The 8,367-nt window shown below is 30.6% G+C and overlaps 1 long non-coding RNA gene across 1 annotated transcript; it reads right to left on the reverse strand.

Moving 5' to 3' along the window:
• Window positions 1-979: 979 nt before the first annotated feature.
• On the reverse strand, window positions 980-3,500 carry LOC137643474 (uncharacterized). Its single transcript, XR_011044956.1, has 4 exons — window positions 3,448-3,500; window positions 2,916-3,075; window positions 2,271-2,443; window positions 980-1,963 (listed from the first exon to the last, which is right to left on the reverse strand). It is a non-coding gene; the product is annotated as an uncharacterized lncRNA (long non-coding RNA).
• Between the last annotated feature and the right edge of the window lie 4,867 nt (window positions 3,501-8,367).

An 8,367-nucleotide genomic window follows, 5' to 3' on the forward strand; every position in this document is an offset into this window, starting at 1 on the left:
ATTTTGTCATCTAAAACAATCTAATTGAATTGTGCTGTCATTTGTATCGCTCACTATTTAATGGCTACTTTTTAACTCAACTTCATAACGAACTAAAAAACTTCATAATGAACTAAAAAAACTTCACAATGAACTAAGATTCAATTTCAAATGTTCTCGATAAAGTAAACTAACCTAGAGTATCAACTTAAGAGGTTGGATAGTAAAACTGAAGAAACTTGACTTAATAGATTAATAAAAATATGCCAAAGAGTAGGTGCTAGTAGTGCCCAAAAGAACGCTGCAAATACCCTTTAGTAACGCCGACAGTACACCGCACGAAGCTCACTGATAGCGCTAAAACTGCAGGAAGTATCTCACGAATGGCAGAGGCAAGGGACAGATTAATGTCCAACAGAATGACCATAAATTCATATGATTAACAGGTCTTTTAAAAGCCATCTAACCTTCTTAATATTATCTGCTTTTGAAGTTTTAAATTCAATATCCTTTTTTTTTCTATATTTACAACAAACTATATCGGCATCAGTGACCTAAGATGTCAGGAAAAAACAAAATTCCTAACAATCAATCAATCAATAACATGATCAGTGTCCAAGTCTTTCTCCAAGCTAGGACGAGGCAATTGCCAGGGTATAGGATCAGTTCAAACTTACGACCCAATATCAGAAAACTCAAATTCTTTAATATGCTTACATACCTAGTTAAATGCTTAAAATATAATAGATACCCGAATTTTGAAAATACTTATTTAACTCCGTGATCGTGTGAATATGCAATGAACACTACAAATTATATTTCAACTTTTTTTTTTTTTTATGATAAAAAAAAATTGGCAAGTAGTTTTAGGCTTACCAAGTTTCCCAATAATAAAGAATTTCACCCATTTCATTCAATCTACAACATGGCCACTAAGACCTTCAAACCATTTTATTTTTAAAATGTAAACATTGATGAAGACCAACTATATATGATAATATAATGAACAATTAAGGGTCTACTTTCCTTACTTTTTAACCTCCAGTAGATAAATTTCGGCGAGTTAGGAGTTTCGAATTAGTATTAGCATCATTTTTTATTTTTATTATTTATATAATTTTTAGAAATAAGTCACAACCCTCGTTGAAAACCAAATTACTACAATCCCGAGGGATACATCAAGGAGAGTAGGCCAGTTCGGAAAGGAATAAGAAATAAACTACTCAATTAATAAAAAAAAAGGTAATAACACTAACTACATTTAAGTAATAAAAAATTGAAAATGATGATCAATAACAATGAAATTAAATCAGTCATATACAAACTATAAATAACGACTTTTGTAAACTTTTGGAATTAATATTAAACTGACCACGAACTATTCTAGTTCTGTTATCTAGCTGGGAATCTGGGAAAATATTTATAATTAAACCTTAAAACCAAAAAAAAAGTTAATTGCCTAAATGTACTTTTTGTCCATGAGTGTAGACATCATTGACTATATAATCATTTTCCATCAATGTAGATATAATATTCAAAGTCCATCAGTGTAGACAATTGGCTATATACTTCATTTTCCATCAATGTAGATATAATTGCCTATCTATATTCAAAGTCCATCAGTGTAGACAATTGACTATATACTTCATTTTCCATCAATGTAGATATAATTGCCTATCTATATTCAAAGTCCATCAGTGTAGACAATTGACTATATACTTCATTTTCCCTCAATGTAGATATAATTGCCTATCTATATTCAAAGTCCATCAGTGTAGACAATTGACTAAATACTTATTTTCCACCAATGTAGATATAATTGCCTATCTATATTCAAAGTCCATCAGTGTAGACAATTATACATATCAGGCAGCTTCAATGAAATCCTCCAAACCTAAAAGGTTTTGAAGATTCATATATAAAATGCGTTCATCCTCCCACTAAGTGGACCTTTCTTCACAATACCAATGCCAGTATTTACTTCCTGAAAGAAAAATGAAGTAAAAAGTTCATTTAAGGGTGCACCAGTACATGGGTACTGAGGCCGAAAACAGCGAGGAGACTGACAGGTGAGGGGGCGGGTCTCCAATCAATAGGGGTGTGGCTCCCCGCCCTTCCTCTCACCTGTCGTTAACTACCTCGTTAGCAATTGAAGACGATGATTTGTATCCGCGTAGGAACAAGTGCGAATAGTAAAGATTTAGTATATGTTCACATTTGGCACAAAAAATACCTTCTGGTTTTTACTCAACATCAAAACTAAAATAACTAAGAATAGTTATGAAGTTTACCATAGTTCTGCCGTTTGAAAATGCACTTAGGAAAACTAATCGTTTAGAACATTCCTAAGACACTTTCTAGAAAACGAAGAGTTTGGAGCATTCCTAGATCTCTTGACCACCTTCCTCGGGCAGTTTTTGGACATAAGGCTAAACTGCTCTTGAAGCCCTTCTCTGGACAGGACCTGTGAACAAGAAAAGATTAAAGACCATTCTCAAAAAATAATTAAACTTAATTAGAAAATATGGCAAATAGACTAAGAATGCATTGCTTTAAAATACTATATAATCCAATTAAAGAAATATTTACATAGGATTTGCTTTTTATATACATATATTGCATAACTCACCATATTACCAATTCAGAAGTTATGAATTTCTTTAAAATACTATATAATCCAATTAAATAAATATTTACACAAGATTTGCTTTTATATATACATATATTGCATAACTCACCATATTACCAATTCAGAAGTTACACAGACATAAAAACAAAGGTATGCAAGCCCCCCTCTTGGCATACGGTAGACTTAAAAAGTCTACCGTATGCCAAGAGGGGACACCCTCCCCACTTCAGGGGCACCGCCCCTGAAGGGGGAGGGTTAGCTTGCATAATAAAGGTTTTTCAAAAACAAATGACGGTTGTATGCTCACCTTCATTAATCAACGCTCATTATAGTTACCAGCAGCGCGAGCCAGTCATTTTGCCTCCTAAATTCACAAGTTCTATCAACCGAAATCTAATTTTGTTGTAGAAAATACTTGAGAACGCGAAGGATGGCGAATGGACCAATCTATAACTTCAATTCTGCATCTGAAAATATAGATTAAGGATAGTATAAAGTCGGGGAAAGTTCTGATCATAAGACCTTTAAGACATGAAAAGTACTAATGGCTAAGAATCATTGGCAAAATATAATTCTAGAAATAAAGTTATCATTAACATATTTATCATCATTATTATCATTATTAACATTACGAGCTAAGCTGCCACCTTAGTTGGAAAATCATGATGCAATAAGCCCAAGGGCTCCATCAGGGAAAATAGCCCAGTGAGGAAAGGAAACAGTAGTGTGCACGAGTGTTCCCTCAAGCATGAGAGAATCTACAATCATTATTGAGAAATGTATATACAAGCAAAGACGAACCAAGACCAAATTATATAGTTAAAGAGGGATTAACTTACCTTCGATTTTAAATCAGTCCAACTACCACTGTCCAAACGTCTTTCTATTGGCGATGTAGTAGACTAAATGGCCTCAGACTTCCATCGGTGCTTCGACGTAAATGAAAGAAACGGGTAATAGAGGATTTTACTTTGACGAGTCAATTACCTGGTAGGTCGATCTTCGGTGGCAGCCTAACGCTTGAATGATTGTTAAGTTGTTTCTTTGCTTATTGTATATCAATGTATATGAATTTGATTTACAGGGGAAACAATAGAATATATATATATATATATATATGTGTGTGTGTGTGTGTGTAAAATTTACATGTAAATTCTCTCTCTCTCTCTCTCTCTCTCTCTCTATATATATATATATATATACATATATATATATATATATGTATATATATATATAAATATATATATATATATATATACATATGTACGTATGTATATACATATGAGTGTATATATATATATATATATATATAATATATATATATATATAGAAATATCAACTAAAAAATCTGAAAATCAACTAATAGTGGTTTTTCATATCGATCGCAATAATGTAAGAAAGCTATTCAGTAGATATATGCCTATGAACCTTTTTAATTTGTTTTCGAAATTAATAAAGATTTGAACACTTTTCAAATAGGTTCAATAAATCAGTGATTTATTTGATGCGTGTCAATCAATTATTTTGCCTCGTAAATATTGAATATTTCCTTGCTAAAAATGGGTCGGTGTAGAAATTATTATTTACTTCTGCGCAGTGAGTGACGTCACAGATCATCCTGCGCAGACTATGGTCAGTATGGGTCCTGGGTATCTAGCTCATAGATATCTATGTTCTATAGACCTTGGCTTGAATCTTATAAACAGATGCACGTGGCTTCACGTGCTCTTTTCCGTGCACGTGTTGAGCACTGTTTATCAACACATCTTTGGTCGCAAATTTATAAGGAACAAATTTTTTTCATCTTTCATTATGGAACACACATTTACTGTCTTACAATTTATAACATATATACATCATAGTATATTTACATAAGAATCTTTTTTTTTTTTTACATATAGTGTATTTGTAGGTCTTCCATCATAAATTTATAAGGAACAAATTTTTTCATCTTTCATTATGGACCACACATTTACTGTCTTACAATTTATAACATATATACATAATAGTATATTTACATAAGAATCTTTTTTTTTTTTATACATATAGTGAATTTGTAGGTCTTCCATCATAAATTTATAAGGAACAAATGTTTTCATCTTTTATTATGAAACACATTTACTATCTTACAATTTATAACATATACATATCATAGTATATTTAAATAAGAAAAACAATTGTTTTCCATGTGGTGTATTTACAATTGAAACTTTTACTATCTATCTATATATGTTTATCAATAAAAAAATATATCTAGTCCTGAAAACTTATTTTGAAAGACATTTTAAATCCTAATTTTTTTTTTCTTTTTTTTTTTTACGTATTTATCATTCTGCTTTTAATATATTTAAGTACTTGTCGAGAGTTCATCGGCACCTGGATAGACTTAACACCCAGGTTAAGAAAAACAATTGTTTTCCATGTGGTGTATTTACAATTGAAATTTTACTATCTATCTATATATGTTTATCAATGAAAAATATATCTAGTCCTGAAAACTTATTTTAAAAGACATTCTAAATCCTAATTTTTTATTTTTTTTTTTATTTTTTTTTTATTTTTTTTTTTTTTTTACATTAAACGTATTTATCATTCTGCTTTTAATATACTCAAGTAATTACTTGTCGAAAGTTCATCAGCACCTGGATAGACTTAACAACCAGGTTAACTAAAAGCTATTGAAATTATGCGTAATTTCCTCATCACTATACACAATCTTTCATACCAAGGATCGTGTATACACGCAGCACACGATCAAACCAAATTCACAACAGTGAACCACCAGCACTACGCAGCGAGTCTGACCTACAATTTAGCGTATGTACAGTCATGCTGCAATGATTGCCAATGATTCGGTGATTTACGTATTTGCATGTAAACTACCTCGTGTGAGTGCGCATATCTTACAATCAGATGCATGGAGAGGCAGTCTCTTTTTATATGCTATTTAATAGTTCTAGTTATAGGCATATTTTTCATCTATTGACAGGAAGGGAGACACGAACACACATACTCACACTTGCGTATACATATGTAGATTTATATGTGTGTGTATATATATATATATATGTATGTATATTTTGATATATATATATATATATATATATTGATATATATATATATATATACATATATATATATATATATATGTGTGTGTGTAATATATATAGAAATATACGTAATATGTATAGAAATATATGTAATATATATAGAAATATATATATACATATATATATATATATACCTATCTATCTATCTATCTATCTATCTATCTATCTATATATATATATATATATATGTATATACATATATATATATGTATATATATATATATATATATGTATATACATATATATATGTATATATATATATATATATGCTATCGTACAAGGCCCGTCAAAAAAGACTGCTAAATATTTTGATAGGTATGCACATGCACACTCACAGATTCTACCCATTTTAATCCTAGCTCCATTTCCTAGAGGGGTACCCACCATCAGGTGAGCATGACCTAAAGAAATATATATACATATATATATATATATATATATAGACACTTGTTCTTTATTACACAGGAAATACACACACACACACACACATATATATATATATACATATATATATACATATATATATATATATATATATAGGCCTATATATATTATGTGTGTATGACGTATTGCTCTAACCAGTAACTTAAACACCAGACAATGAAATTTATATAACGATATAAATAGATATAAATAGATGTCTGTTCATATATGTAATTAGATAGGTTATCATAAATGTATATGTAAATCCAGATGTGATTGTAAGAGATACACATATGGATGTGTAAGAGAGAGAGAGAGAGAGAGAGAGAGAGAGAGAGAGAGATTTGGAAATCTAATTCATTCAAGAAACCAGGAATTTTATCACCATATAAAAGTACCATAACTAAAAGCCCATAATCACGAAATGATCTTAAATACTTTTCCTTTTAGGACCAACATTTACTTCCATTCTATCTCTCTCTCTCTCTCTCTCTCTCTCTCTCTCTCTCTCTCCACAAATGCCCATGACGACGTTGATGGAATGTTAGAAACTGAGGAGAAAGTTTTGCCTCCAAGTGAGAAAACAGGCTTTTCTCATGCTAGCGTGCCTATGATGTTTTAGCTTAGCGGGAGACAGATAGAACTATTATTATTATTATCATTATTATTATTGTTATTATTATTATTATTATTATTAATTGCTAAGCTACAACCGTAATGGAAAAGCAGGATGCTATAAACCCAAGGGTCCCAACAGGAAAAAGAGCCCAGTGAGGAAAGGAAACAAGGAAAATAAAAAAATTTAAGAACAGTAACAACATTTAAAAGAGATATTACCTATATAAACTATGAAAACATTGTTGTTGCTGTTGATATTTTCTGCTTATTGCGTTGCTGTCATGCAACTTGCATTGAGTAATTACAATGGCTTTAGTAAGTATAATGGGATCCATACTTATTGCTTTATTGATAACATCGAGTAACGCATCATTAACCAAATCACAACTTTGGTAGCATAATGAGTTTTGTCATAACAATAACATTACTGAGAAGTAACTGTACATGGTATTATTATTATTATTTTTATTATTATTATTATTATTACCTGCTAAGCTACAACCTCAGTTGGAAAAGCAGAATGCTATAAGCCCAGGGGCTCCAACAGGGAAAATAGCCCAGTGAGGAAAGGAAACAAGGAATAATAAAATATCTTAAGAAGAGTAACATTATAATAAATATCTCCTATGTAACCTATACAAACTTTAACAAAACAAAAGGAATAAAAATAGGATAGAATAGTATGCCCGAGTGTACCCTCAAGCAAGAGAACTCTAACCCAAGACAGTGGAAGACCATGGTACAGAGGCTATGGCACTACCCAAAACTAGAGAACAATGGTTTGATTTTGGAGTGTCCTTCTCACATTTTGATAACAAAATCCTATATTACGCCTATGTTTGAATTCGAAGGACACAAACCATGAGCAAATTATGAAATAGTCTTCCTAATCAGGTAATAGAATCAGTGGAATTTTTCAAAAGCTCAAACTTAGAGCAAATGTTTTTGTATTAAACAGGCTGACATAAGTCTCTTTATATAGTTTACATTTGAAAGATTTATTTTGATGCAGTAGCTGTTCGTAAAATATTTTATATTGATTGTTCATTACTCTTCTTGCAGTTTGTTTACTTCATTTTCTCACTAAGCTATTTTTCCCAGTTCGAGGTCCTTAAGCTTATAGCATCCTGCTTTTCCAACTAGGGTTATAGCTATCTAGTAATAATAATAATAATAATAATAATAATGATAATAATAATAACAGAAATAAGAAATAATAATAATAATAATAATAATAATAATAATAATAATAATAATATCAACAACAACAACAACAACAACAACAACAGCAATAATAATAATAATAATAATAATAATAATAATATCAACAACAACAACAACAGCAATAATAATAATAATAATAATAATAATAATAATAATAATAATAATAATAATAGTAATAATGATGACTGAGAAATACCTATAAGTAGTTTCACATCCATAACAACATTTGTACTCTACAATGTCTGAACTCGAACGCTGCCTAAAAGAGATCCCAGTGCCAGCCGGGACAAAGCTGTCCTACGAAATGCCTCTGGCACCGGAAACGGTCCGAATCTCCGAGATAACGAGATGAATTAACTCGAATGTGCTTAATGGCGGTGACAC

The sequence above is a fragment of the Palaemon carinicauda genome, chromosome 7, assembly GCF_036898095.1.
Source record: "Palaemon carinicauda isolate YSFRI2023 chromosome 7, ASM3689809v2, whole genome shotgun sequence".
Lineage (NCBI taxonomy): Eukaryota > Metazoa > Arthropoda > Malacostraca > Decapoda > Palaemonidae > Palaemon > Palaemon carinicauda.